General features: G+C 45.8%; 1 long non-coding RNA gene across 1 annotated transcript; it reads right to left on the reverse strand.

Moving 5' to 3' along the window:
* Window positions 1–5,958: 5,958 nt before the first annotated feature.
* LOC118558988 lies at window positions 5,959–6,148 on the reverse strand. Its single transcript, XR_004928583.1, has 2 exons — window positions 6,110–6,148; window positions 5,959–6,037 (listed from the first exon to the last, which is right to left on the reverse strand). It is a non-coding gene; the product is annotated as an uncharacterized LOC118558988 (long non-coding RNA).
* Window positions 6,149–14,123: the final 7,975 nt, after the last annotated feature.

Genomic DNA, 14,123 nt, shown 5'->3' on the forward strand with positions numbered 1-14,123 from the left:
GCCGATGACACCCAGCTCTACCTCTCCACGCAACCATCATCCTCTGCATTATTGCATCATTGGTTACCATGTAGATCACAGATAAACAGACTCTGGAGGCCAGAAGCTGACATACTTAGATTGGACGGAATGACTGATGGGATAAACGTGTCGGCTGGGACACGTATGCATTATAAGTCCTCTCCACCAATGTGATGAAAGAAAGACTGTTATCATGCTGTACATGCCCCTGAATGGGCGTAAAAACATCTGATCCCATATACGGCCTGTGGGAAGGTAGAACAGGAGGCTTCCTAAGAGTCTCACTCTTTCTCTCTCTCTCTTTCTCTCTCACAAGTCCGGAAATGACGTCAGCGTTGTTGTGTAAAAGAACAGTATTGAACTGAAGCCTTTCTCTGTACCTGTTAGATCAAATATGGTCATTATAATTATGGTCTCATGAGTCTTTTACTAAACAATGTGGTGTTTCTACTGTAGACTTCTGCAGGAGTAAAAAGTCATTTAAATCCCATATTAAACAGGTTTCCAGGGTTTCCTTTTGCCACCTCTAGAATATTGCCAAAATTAGAAATATTCTGTCCAGACATGATGCTGAAAAACTAGTCCATGCACTTCTTACTTTAAGGCTGGACTATTGTAATTCTTTGCTATCAGGAAGTCCACAAAATGAGGTTCAAAGCCTTCCGCTGATCGCAAATGCTGCAGAGAGAGTTTTGATGAAAATCTTAGCTTCCTTTCTTTGATTTCCCTTTAAATGAAGAACAGAATTTAAAATTCTCCTCAAATACAAAGCTCTTAATACTCAAGCTCCATCATACATCAGACATCTGATTACCCCATATGTTTCTAACAGAGCACTTCACCCTTGGACTGCAGGTCTACTGGTGGTTCCGAGAGTCTCTAAAAGTAGAATGGGAAACAGGTCCTTTAGTTATCAGGCTCCTCTCCTGTGGAACCAACTCCCAGTTTTGGTCCGTGAGGCAGACACCTTGTCTACTTTTAAGACTAGACTTAAAACTTTCCTCTTTGATAAAGGTTATAGTTAGAGTGGCTTGGGTTATCCTGAACTATCTTTTTAGTTATGCTGCTATAGGCTTAGACTGCTGGAGGACATCGAGATATATTTTACTTACTCCCCTGAGTTCTCCTATTATTCCCCGATTTTGCATTGTCTGTTGTTGTTTCAACTTTTAACTTTTTATTCTCTCTGTCTGTTTTCTCTTTATATTAGGTACACCTGGTCTGGCGTACTGTTAGTTGTGTCAACATCCAGGAGGGTCTATCACCTGCCATTATCAGATAAAAAGGATTCCTGGAACAATGTGTGCTTCTGTGCTTTTTTGTCTCTGCTAACCCCCTCTAACCCCCAGTCGGCCAAGGCAGATAACATTTCACACTGAACCTGGCTCTGCTGGAGGTTTTCCTCCCTGTTAAAGGTGCGTTTTCCTCTCCACTGTCACTTCATGCATGGTGAGGAGCGAATGGTGCTTTTCAAGACTCGATACAACATGCTGGGTTAGATAGGAAACCTTTTGACCAATCAATTCAATTAAATTTTATTTATATAGCGTCAATTCATGAAACATATCATCTCAAGGCACTTTCCAAAGTCAAATTCAATCAAATTATACAGATTGGGTCAGATTATACAGATTGATCAAAATGTTTCCTATATAAGGGAACCCAGTTGATTGCATCAAAGTCTTGACAATCAGCATTCACTCCTCCTGAAGAAGCGTAGAGCCACAGGGAGAGTCGTGTGCATTGACCATGGCTTTGTAGCAATCCCTCATACCGAGCAAGGATGAAGCGACAGTGGAAAGAAAAACTCCCCATTAACAGGAAAGAAAAACCTCCAGCAGAACCGGGCTCAGCATGAACGGTCATCTGTCTCGACCAACTGGGGTTAGAGAAGACAGAGCAGAGACACATTAGTATGATTTGATTTAATTTGACTTTCTAAAGTGCCTTTAGGTGACATGTGTGGTGAATTAGACCTATGTTATTAAAATTTAATTGAATTGAACTGAATTGTGGTTAGCCAGAGGAACAACAGAGGTAGGAGATTTGTTGAGAGGGCCATATGGACATTTTATTTTACCACCAGCAATGACACAGACAGCATTTCAAGAGGCTCATGGTGTGGGCTCATGGTGTGGCCCAGCTCATATGAAAAATCTGGAACACTGGTGGCTTCCATTTTGTAAAGACATGGTGAGAGACTATGTGAAAACCTGTGTGCTGTGTTTGCAGTTCAATGTCAAGTCTACAGTTAAGACAGAAGTTGGGCGGTTCCCTCTTGAGACTGAACCAGGAAACAAGATCATTGTGAATTTTACTGACATGAGGACACCAGTCAGGGGGTATAGGTATGTGTTGGTGTGTCTTGATGCTTATTCAGGATAGCCAGAATCTTGGCCTGCAAAGACAGAAGACAGCAAAACAGTGATTAAATGTTTGATTAATCACTACATTCCAAGGCATGGGTTTCCTGAAAAGGTGAGATCAGATAATGGTACCCATTTTAAAAGCCAGGACCTCCAACAGGTGGAGACAATGTTAGGGTTGAAGCATGCATTTGGTACAGTTTACTATCCTCAAATGCAGTCAACAAGGTCACACCTCAGGCTCAGTGGGTGTGGCTTAAGGTAATCAAAAAAGTGACCATAGCCAAGGTTCACTGGGCCCTACCAGGTGGTGAAAAGGACCATGCATGTGGTGAGATTGAAGAGAGAAGGTGACATGTGGCTTCATTGGAGTCAATGTGCAGCTGCACCGGAACCCCAGTGGTCGCAGAAGGAGAATAATCCCCCCTGGTCACTGAACAGGCCCTCAGCAACTCACAGACAGTAACCTGTGAGATGAAGTGGACAACTGCCAGCCTTCGTGGGAGCAACAAGTTAGCTATATAAGCCACCGCCTTTAATTCACCAGCTGAAAGAAGGAAGATAGAACGTCATCTTATATTCACCTTTTAAGTATCTTAATTAGTTTATCTTTTACTTATGAATTATCATGTTAATTTCCTTCATCTAAAGCAACGTTTAAGGTACAAGTTTCTCCTCTAAGGGGTTTTGAAGTAATTATGTCAGAATATTGGTTATATATTTTCATAACATTGGGGTTTGTTTAGCATTTATTCTGGCTTTCATCAAATTACTAGTAACAGGTCACACCCATTTGTAAGAGAAATCATTGTTAATCTGATTTAAGGCTCTTTAGGTTTGTGTTAACTGAACTGAAAATCACATTGTTGATCATACTTGCAGAAGGAAATCCCTCAGGTTTGGGATGTGAGTGAATCCCTCTTCACAAGAGAAGGTTAAGAGCCTCCAGTGGCCGCAAAGGTCTTGATGACAACAGATCACTGGTAAAAGGTGTGAAAAGGTCAAATCAGCCAGACAAAACTAACTGCTGGGTTTTGACTATTGACAGTAATTGCTGTTATATTAATTGTTTCTTTGTGTGATGTATTTTAGATTTCTGAGCTACCTACTCCAGAACCAAGCAGCAAAAAGCGTCTTCACAGGTGTGTTTTGCACCTGACCTATTTAGAGAGAAGGCGTCTCTATTGAACAGATGTCTTCTCAGCCAAAATATGTTAAAGTTATCTGTGAAGATTATAGCTTTGTTTGTTTACATGTTTTTTTCAGCCATTTTTTAAACATCAGAACTCTTGAAAAATCTCATCTCCACAATTTATGGACACATGAAGTCCACCGAGGAACACCTTGATATTAAGACCCACAACTTAATTTAGCCAACAAATGTAATCCTCCTTCAATACTTCTGATTTTCTTATCCTGACAACGTCACCCAAGGCTTCAATACTATGAGGTTGTCCAGGGTCAGGCACTCTTTTATGATCACTGGAATGATCTCTGAGGCATCAGACACAAGGCCACAGTTCTCTGTGCTCTTCTTGTTACAGAACTGTTTAATCCCACTCAGATCCATTACACAATATTAATGTTTATGGCGCTGTGGTTTGTTTTTTTCTCTGGTAGCTTAGAAGACCGCTAATGGGTGGTTTTTCTTTCCACTGTCGCTTTATGCTTGCTCAGTATAAGGGATTGCTGCAAAGCCATGGACAATGCAGACGACCTGTAGCTCTACGCTTCTCCAGGAGTGGATGCTGCTTGTCGGGACTTTGAAGCAATCAACTGGTTCCCTTATATAGGAAATAATTGACCAATCTGTATAATATGATTGATTTTGACTTTGTAAAATGTAGTGATGGGTCGATGAGGCGTCATGAAACGTTTCGACACATTGCTACTCTGTGCCGATACTGTGCCGATACTGTGTCACTGAATACTGACACCTGCTGGACCTTAAAAATCCCTACAGGCAACCTGGTTGACAGAGTTAACTGACACTGATTTGATGACCAAGTATACACAATACAATTTAAATCATTGTATGTTGCATTGTATTATTTTATATTTTCATTTGAATTAAATATATATTTGATTTTTTTTAGATACAGTCAATAAATAATGTGAAGGAGGATGCTTGTGGACTGGCTTTTTTATTTTTTACAAATGGTGGATCGGGCGCTGTGTTTAGTTACCTGACTGATATCATCTGTTCTGAAATCGGACATGCTGAGTATGACAAAGGGAGGAAGAACTACTCAGAGCAGCAGCTTTCTACTCAGTGTAGATCAGCCGTTTTTTTCTGAAACGACGCTCAGAACAAAGACGCACAGCGCAACCCGCCCAACCATAAAGGCGTCTGCCTAACCCATTCATCAGTGGTGCGCTCCGATCAACACCTTGCGCTCACAGAGCAAGACTGTGGTACAACACCATCACACCAGAGTTGCAAAATGGTTAAAAATTAACCATTATTAACCATTATTTTGTTTACAGTTCAGCTTGGATTATATTTACTGCGCAGCATAGCTTTGCTGTGCGCGAATGCACACGCGTGCAGCTTAGAGGGAACAGAAACAGTTTGCCGCGTCAGTCAGTTCGAAACAGGTGCTGTATTGGTCACGTGACCGAAACAGTTCCTGTATCGGTCACGTGACTTTTCCGCAGCAATACACAGATCGACATGGGTTTCGCTCTATGAGACCGACACATGCACCGACGCATCGGTGTTGCCGGACCCATCACTAGTAAAATGCCTCGAGATGACATGTTTCATGAATTGGTGCTATATAAATAAAATTGAATTGAAAACAAATATTGTTGTCATACCATTGAATGTTGTTAGGACATAGACTATTTTCCTGGGTGTAATGTTGGAGCAAATCTATTTTGAAGCGGAATTTTAACAATTCCAGCTGGTCCACTCATATTATTTGTTGCGAGAACAGCCTGCTGCTGTTGTCTAATTTTCCCTGGGACAGCAGGGACACTTCTGTGTAATGTCGACCATTTCTCTTTGTCTAAGTGTGGGGTTCTTCCTTGATCTTTTGGCCTTGCGCCCAGAGTGTTCCAAGGGGGGGCTGAAGGTGGATTTATTCTCATTTCCAGCTGTGATCTGTTTGTTGGCTGAGTCGCTGAGCTGATTGTAACTTTTTGGAATCACAGGCAGACTTGTGTCATTTCAGTGTTTGGCGTTTAACACTAGAAGTCCCAGAAATACGAGAACTTTCATCAGCCTCCAGTCCCCCATAGTACTTCACAACTCATGAATCTCTTTTCAGATATAAATGCCCCATTAGCGCTGTTGTTGGAGAACCATTCCACCCCTTCAGTTTCGGTTTCAGCTCAAGTCTCTCTGTTGATGAGTGTTTTACCTGAGAGCAGGGGGGGGGGGAATCCTATTTGTAATTAAATATAACTAGGTCTACGTCATCAGTGTCGCCAACACCAGAAATATTTTCGACAGCGGAGCCACCCGCGCAGGAATCAGCTGATAACTGATCTGTACAATAAAATTGCAGCATGTGCTGGAACTGTGATGAATTTAGGAGGACCCAAGAAATACCCGAAAACAAGTGAGTACAAAATATTAACAGTCTTTATTTTGACGCTGGCGGCGCGGTCCCCTGGCTCGGCTCGCACTCTGCGACTGGCCGCTCCTGAAGGCAGAGTCACAGGTTAGTGACCAGCAGATATTGACAGGTTGGTGAGAGAGAAGTAGGGTCACTAACCTGGACGTGCTGAGGGCAGAACTCTGACTCCTTATGTCGAAGGCGTCCGAGAGGGGGTTATCCAGGGCTCTTTGTCCAGGTCCGGTCTGGGTCTTTGTCAGGGGGAAACCCGTTTAACTCAGGCAGCGGTTTCCAAGGGAGAATCCAACAGAGAGTCCAGGTCCAGGTCCAGGTCACAATCCAGAAAGCACAGACAGACAGGGGGCAGGCGAACTCGTTTTACTCACGGACAGGCTGGGGTCAGAAACACGGAGAGGCAGTCCAGTTCTCTGAGGCTGACAGGCAGGGCCCATGCAGGCAGACAAATCCAAAAAGGGGCAGACAGGTTTCCAAAAACAGAGGCAAAACAGGTCGAGAGGCAGACAGGCAGACAGGAATTCAAAAAAGGCTGGAAGCGCTCACCGTATGGCTAGAGACGTTCTGGCACTGGACGCTGCGAGGAGCAGAGCTTTTAAGCAGCCAGGGCGGAGACAGACACAGGTGTGCTGATTGCAATCAGCAGCTCCAGTGCCAGAAACGTTACAGAGCCCCCCCCTCAAGGGCGGATTCCAGACGCCCCAGGTTGGTCCGGATGGGCTCTGTGAAAATCCCTAATGAGGGATTTGTCCAAGATGTGGCGGGACGGGACCCACTGCCGTTCCTCAGGACCATAACCCTCCCAGTCGATGAGGTACTGGGTGCCTCGACCCCATTTACGGGACTTAAGGATCCTCTTCACGGTGTAAACCGGAGAGCCATCAACCAGGCGGGGGGGAGGTGGGGGCGTGGTGGCGGGAGACAGACTGGAGGTGTTGACAGGCTTGATACGGGACACGTGGAAGGTGGGATGAACCTTCATGGTAGAAGGCAGACGGAGGTGGACCGCCACCGGGTTGATGATCTTGGTGACGGGGAATGGCCCAATAAAGCGTGGAGCCAGTTTTTTACTGTCCACCCTCAGAGGAAGATCCCTGGTGGACAGCCAAACCCTATCTCCCACTTGGTAGGTAGGGGCTGGAACCCACCGACGATTGGCTGCACGGGACTGACTCTGAGAAGCGGCGTGTATGGCCTTCCTGGCCCTTCTCCAGGCACGCCGACATCTCAAAGCAGAGAGACGGGCGGACGGGACTCGGGATTCGATTTCTTTTGTGGTAAATACTGGTGGTTGGAACCCGTAAACCACACAGAAGGGAGAGAGACCAGTAGAGGAGGAGGGCGTAGCGTTAATCGCATGTTCCACCCACGGTAAGTTCTGCGCCCATTTGGAGGGGTCAGACTGGCAGAAGAGGCAGATCTTGGTCTCGACCTCCTGGTTCATCCTCTTGGATTGGCCGTCTGTCTGGGGGTGGAAACCGGAGGAAAGGTTCACAGAGATCCCCAGCATAGCGCAAAACTCTTGCCAATAGCGGGCCACAAACTGGGGCCCCGATCTGACACAATGTCAGAAGGCAGACCGTGTAACCTGAAAACCTCCTTGGCAAGGATGAGACCCATTTCCTTGGCCGAAGGAAGTTTGTGTAAAGGGACTAGATGAACCATTTTAGAGAAACGGTCAACTATCGTGAGGATGACTGAGTGACCGTCAGAGGAAGGGAGACCCGTGATAAAGTCCATTGACAGGCTGGACCACGGTCGAGGAGGGACTGGGAGAGGGTGAAGCAACCCCGAAGGGGGACGTGGAGAAACCTTCGCCTGACTGCAGGGGGAACAGGCGGCAACAAACTCCCCGACATCCTTAACCAGGGACGGCCACCAGAACTGGGACCTGATGAGTCGGATGGTCTTACTGACGCCTGGATGGCCGTACAATCGGGAGCTGTGACAAATTTCTAATACTTTTGGTCTGAGGTCTGGAGGAACAAAGAGCCTGTCCTTAGGACAGGCCTCCGGCGTCTGAACGGAGGCCAGGGACTCCCTTACCTCCCTCTCAAGTCCTAGGCGGGAGACAGCACACCTCACAGAATCTGGTAGAATGAACCCGCGTTCCTCCTCCGGATCCTCCTCGTTCGCCTCGAAGACCCTTGATAAGGCGTCTGGCTTGGTGTTTTTAGACCCCGGCCTGTAGGAGAGGGTGAAGCTGAACCGACTAAAAAACAGAGCCCACCTGGCCTGCCTGGGATTGAGTCTTCTAGCTGTCTTCAGGTACTCCAGGTTGCGATGATCGGTCCAGACTAAAAAAGGTGTCTTGGAGCCTTCGAGCCAGTGCCTCCATTCTTCTAGGGCCAGTTTCACTGCCAGAAGTTCCCGGTTGCCTACATCGTAGTTCTGCTCAGACTTAGATAGCCTCCTGGAAAAAAAAGCACAGGGGTGAAAACGACCATCATCACCCTCCTGGCTGAGGATGGCTCCAACACCAGAGCTAGACGCATCCACCTCCACAACAAACTGTTTCTCTGGGTCAGGAGAAACGAGGACCGGGGCTGAAGTGAACAGTTCCTTGAGGCGCCTGAAAGCCTTGTCTGCCTGTTTATTCCAGAGGTATTTAGCTTTGCAAGAGGTCAGGGCGTGGAGAGGAGAAGCGACCTGACTGTAGTTCTTAATAAACCTCCTGTAAAAATTGGCAAACCCCAGAAACCTCTGGAGCTGCTTACGATCCACCGGGGTCGGCCACTCCTTGGCTGGATCCATGGCAATCTGCCCAGGCGACAAAACAAAACCAAGGAAGGAGGTTGAAGTAGTGTGGAACTCGCACTTTTCTGCCTTCACATAGAGCTGATTCTGAAGTAGGCGGAGAGGGACGGAGCGGACGTGTTGCTTATGAGTAGTGAGGTCTTTGGAATAAATGAGAATATCATCAAGATAAACAAATACAAATTGGCCGATCATGTCCCCAAGAACCTCGTTCACCAGGTTTTGAAACACTGCTGGAGCGTTAGTAAGGCCAAAAGGCATTACCAGGTATTCATAATGGCCGGTAGGGGTGTTAAACGCGGTCTTCCATTCGTCACCCTCCTTTATCCGGACTAAGTGGTAGGCGTTGCGAAGGTCCAACTTGGTAAAAACCTGAGCCCCTTGGACCTGATCAAAAGCGGTGTTCATTAGAGGAATTGGGTATCGGTTCTTTACCGAAATATTGTTAAGGCCCCTGTAAATCAATGCAAGGGCGGAGGGAGCCATCCTTCTTTTCAACAAAGAAAAACCCCGCCCCCGCTGGAGAGGAAGAAGGGCGAATGATGCCTGCCCTTAGGGACTCACTAATATAGTCCTGCATGGCCTGGGACTCTGGGGGAGACAATGAATAAAGGCGACCTCTGGGCGGAGTGACGCCTGGCAACAGGTCAATCGCACAATCATAAGGGCGATGAGGAGGTAAACTCGTGGCCTTGGCCTTATTAAAAACCTCCTTTAAATCATGGTACACGGACGGAACCTTGGACAGGTCTGGGTAAAATTCATCTATTTTACCCTCGGAAGGGGCTGGGGTCAGAAACACGGAGAGGCAGTCCAGTTCCAGTTCTCTGAGGCTGACAGGCAGGGCACAGGCAGGCAGACAAATCCAAAAAGGGGCAGACAGGTTTCCAAAAACAGAGGCAAAACAGGTCGAGAGGCAGACAGGCAGACAGGAATTCAAAAAAGGCTGGAAGCGCTCACCGTATGGCTAGAGACGTTCTGGCACTGGAGGCTGCGAGGAGCAGAGCTTTTAAGCAGCCAGGGCGGAGACAGACACAGGTGTGCTGATTGCAATCAGCAGCTCCAGTGCCAGAAACGTTACAGGAACGCTTTTATATTTTAATATTTATACAATAATGACCACCTGCCCTATTTACTAAGAGGCAAATATAACTCAAGTCAGTTCAGCGCAATCTCTCCTTTGCTGCAGCTCAGCCAAAGCCGTGCTGCAGCGGAGCGCGCGCACACACACACACGCGCGTGTATATATATATATATATATATACACATATACTGGAGGTCCTGACTGAGTTTGCACTGGAAATAGGTTTCCAGCTCATTTAAAAGTTTGTGGAAACTGCTAAATGGGACAATTGTAGCTTTATATGTAGTGCTTTTCCTTAGTTAGCACTACACTTAGGTGAAATAAATGTTACTCCCTACTGAAGCTGCTGCTCCCGCGACCCGACCCCGGATAAGCGGAAGAAGACGGACGGACGGACGGACGGATGTTACTCCAATACTGAAGTCATACTGTTTGTCATTTTCTAAGCCCAACAGATCGACTCAGAGTTATTGAGATTTCAAGCTAGATCAACATGGCTTGGCGTACCAAAAGGAGACTTAACGCTTTGGAAGCTTTGGCTATGTTACAAGACATGCCAGACTGTGATTCTGATGGCAAAAACGTTGACTTCAAATTTGAAGAGGAAGACTCCACAGATGCAGAATCTTCATCTGAGGATGTGACCGCTCCTCCTCCAACAGATAATCCTCCACCTCCAAGAAAAAGCAGGAAAGTTTGTGTTGCTATTGAGCAGGACAGCACAGACAAGGAGGCTACATCAGATGAGGACGACAACTCTCCTGCTGCAAAAAACGCAAGGTTTCCGGTATGGACACAGCACCAGAACACACAGAGACAGCAAAAGATGGCAGTGTGTGGGTCCAGCGAAAAGTTGAGGACTTCACCTCTCAGCAAACACGCAGATGAAATTCAGCGGGACTGGAGGGCCAACTGAGTTTTCAAGACGGAAAACTACAAGTCGCCTCCAAAGCTTCCTCTGTTTGGTGGATATTCGTATGCTGATGACCATCAGAGACTGCACAGTCCAGCAGGGTCGCAGATCAGAACAGGGCTGGAAAATGAGTGTGTATGAGCTGATGGCTTTCATTGCAATTCTGTTTATGAAGGCAGCACAGGGGAGCGTTGGCGCCATGCGGGATTTGTGGTCCAAAGACTTTGGGAAATCACACATCAAAGCCACAATGCCTCGAAACCGGTTTCAAGATATAATGAAATATCTGCCCTTCGACAACAAAGACACTCGTTTGGAGCGTGTGAAAACAGACAAATTTGCTGCTATTTCAAACATCTGGCAACAGTTTGTACAGAACTGTGTGTTGTCCTACAGTCCAGAGCAACATATTACTGTTGATGAGCAGTTATTTCTATCAAAGGTTCGTTGTCCCTTTCTGCAATATATTGCATCCAAGCCTGATAAATTTGGAATTAAGTTTTGGATTGCAGTGGATCTGGACACAAAATACATGTGTAATGCCATCCCCTATTTGGGAAAAGATCCCTCACGCCCCACAGGAGAAAGGCTGTCTGAGAACGTTGTTGTGAAACTGATGGAGCCATGTATGGACCAGGGCAGGACTGTAACTATGGACAATTTCTTCACGTCTCTGTCTCTGGCCAACAGGCTCCTTCAGCGGAACACAACTTTGCTTGGCACTATGAGCAGAATTCGGCGGGAGCTACCAGCAACAGCAAAAGAAACTTCAGGATGCCAGCTGTACTCTACACAGCTGTTCACATCTGGAAGTGCCTTACTGACAGTGTATGCAACAAAAAAGAAGAAATCTGCATGTCTGCTGAGCACCATGCATCAGAAAGTGGAGATTGGGGAGACTCAAAAACAGAAACCAAACACTGTTATTGACTATAACCACTTGAAATGCGGTGTGGACATTATGGACCAGAAATTACGGACTTACTCAGTGCGTGCAGGAACACGGAGATGGCCCGTAGCTGTTTTTTACAACCTACTTGACATGGCTGTCACAAACGCGCATGTTTTGTACAAGGAATGCACAGGGTCTAAAGACAGTCGACAAAAGTTCATTCTGCGCCTTGCAGATGAACTCTGTTACAGGTTTATGCAGGAAAAGGAAATACAAGAAAAATAGATGAGACAGCCTTGTGAGATGAACAGACGTTCTCATGGTAAAACAACACAGTGCCAGGTGTGCAATCTCTGCAACAGGAACCACAGCACTGAGCGTTGTGTGCACTGCACAAAGTATACCTGTCGCAAATGCAGGAAGGACTCACCTTGGGTTTGTGGAAACTGCTAAATAGGACAATTGTAGCTTTATATGTAGTGCTTTTCCTTGGGTGAAATAAATGTTACTCCAATACTGAAGTCATACTGTTTGTTATTTTCTAAGCTGAAATGTTGAATGACATGAAAAGGCGAGACAAGACAAAATACAATTTTTCTCTAAGTTGTTCTTTGTTTCACATAGTGAGCTTTACAATATAAATGAGTCTGTTGGTGAATGGACAATATAAATAGGCTCTGCCTTGCCTTGTTGGAAAAGCATGGCTATGACCTGTTCTCAGCTCAGGAACTAGGACCTGTCACAGGTTATTTGCATTACAATAGGGACAGTTAGCAAGGTAGAGTGAATACACAAACCTGAAGAGGGGAGGGGGGCTTGCAAGAAAACTGAAATTCTCTGGGACTTCTAGTGTTAACTCCAAATTAATTTCAAGTCAGTGGATTTGTATTTCGATAACAGGTATTTTCTGTAAAAGCTTCTCAGTCCTCTGTGGTGTGATCTCTTATGTTGGTTGTTGCTGTTGAAGTGTTCCTTGTGTGTTTGCTTTGCCTTCTGGATGCCCTTTTTAGCTCACTTCTAGTCCTGCTGTAGGTCAGTGTGTCTCTTGTTCTAAATGCTGCATCCCAGGCTTTCACCAGGGACCACACTGTGCTGATTGTCACATTATGATTGTCTTGGGTAAGACAGCAACAGTGCAAAAGTGAAAACACCTCCCAGTCTGTGTGTTCAAAACAGCATTGAAAAGCTAAGAAAGCTTCTTCAGTCCATATCTGAATGGTTCTGACTACAGGTCTGGTTCTGTAGATCAGTAATTTGTATGCAGGGTTCAGGTCCACATAGATGTGATCTGAGGATCCAAAGTAAGGAGCTGCTGCAGCCTTATACACTCCTGGGATTTTGCAATAGACCTGGTCTAATGTAAGGTTGTCTCTGGTTGGAAACTTTATGAATTTGTGGAATTTGAGGAGCACAGCTAATGTTTTAAAGAAGTGCATTGCAATAGCCCAGTTTGGAGGAGACAAAGCATAGACAAACTTTTGTTACGATATCAACGGGGTCAAATGGAATGAACTGTTTATCCCAGAACTGCCTGCCACACTTGGATAACACCGGACAACGAGGAAATGACTCATCTGTCTGATAGCGTCCCGGAGTTGACACAGTTTATCTACTGATGACGCAGTTTGGATGTGTACGGCCTTTTATGGGTGTTAACCTAAACTCCTTTATAATGTTTCTGTAATGAGCAATCAGGGCTTCTTGTCGATCAAGAGCCCATCAGCGCTGATGTGTCTGTAACTGTTTCTCTGTCTTTAGTAGATAAAATATAACTAAAAGTATACTTGTCTGTTTTAATCGTCCTACATTCAAAGTAATAGTTAAGTGGGGGTCGCCTGACGGGTAAAAAGAGCTGGGTCCACTTAGGGTGTTTCACCGCCGACAGCCTGCGGTAGCATTTAACAAACTGGTGTTTCCGCCTTCGGACCCAAAGGGCGACGTTCCACATTTCGTTTTCCGGCCAGGAGGTTATTCTGGAAGAAAAACACACAGTCTACGGCCGTATAGAAGGTAAGGAGATCCCATTTTTATATCTCCAGTGTTTTTTCTTCTTCCTGGAACGACCAACTTTTTGGATTGCTTGAGGCAGAGAAATTGTTTAGATGAACCGGTTGCAAAGGTGTCGATAATTACCATAATAGTAAGGCGCGCGCAGGCTTCGGTTTAGAGTTAAATAACCCCTTAAGGGTCATAAAAGCCACCAGCCAACTCGGAAATTGGGTTTAGAGTCCCTAGCAGTCTCATAGAGTTGGCTTAAAAGCCACTTTTCCGGGTAGGCGCATGACCACCTGAAGTGAAAGTCCACGGGGTCAGGAACAGGCCCTAAAGCCACATAGGTGGTCTAGGAGGCGGGTTTCGAGTACCTTTGCTGTGTGAAGACGAAAACAGTATTTTTCTCTGTTCGTCTGCACACAGTAATAAAAGCCACCTTCTGAAAATTTTGCGCATCAAGAGGTGGGTTGTAACTGGCCAGTGTAAAGCAACCGTACAAGATAGTGTGAGGAATAGGAAA

This window comes from Fundulus heteroclitus, unplaced genomic scaffold, assembly GCF_011125445.2.
Source record: "Fundulus heteroclitus isolate FHET01 unplaced genomic scaffold, MU-UCD_Fhet_4.1 scaffold_194, whole genome shotgun sequence".
Classification (NCBI taxonomy): Eukaryota; Metazoa; Chordata; class Actinopteri; order Cyprinodontiformes; family Fundulidae; genus Fundulus; species Fundulus heteroclitus.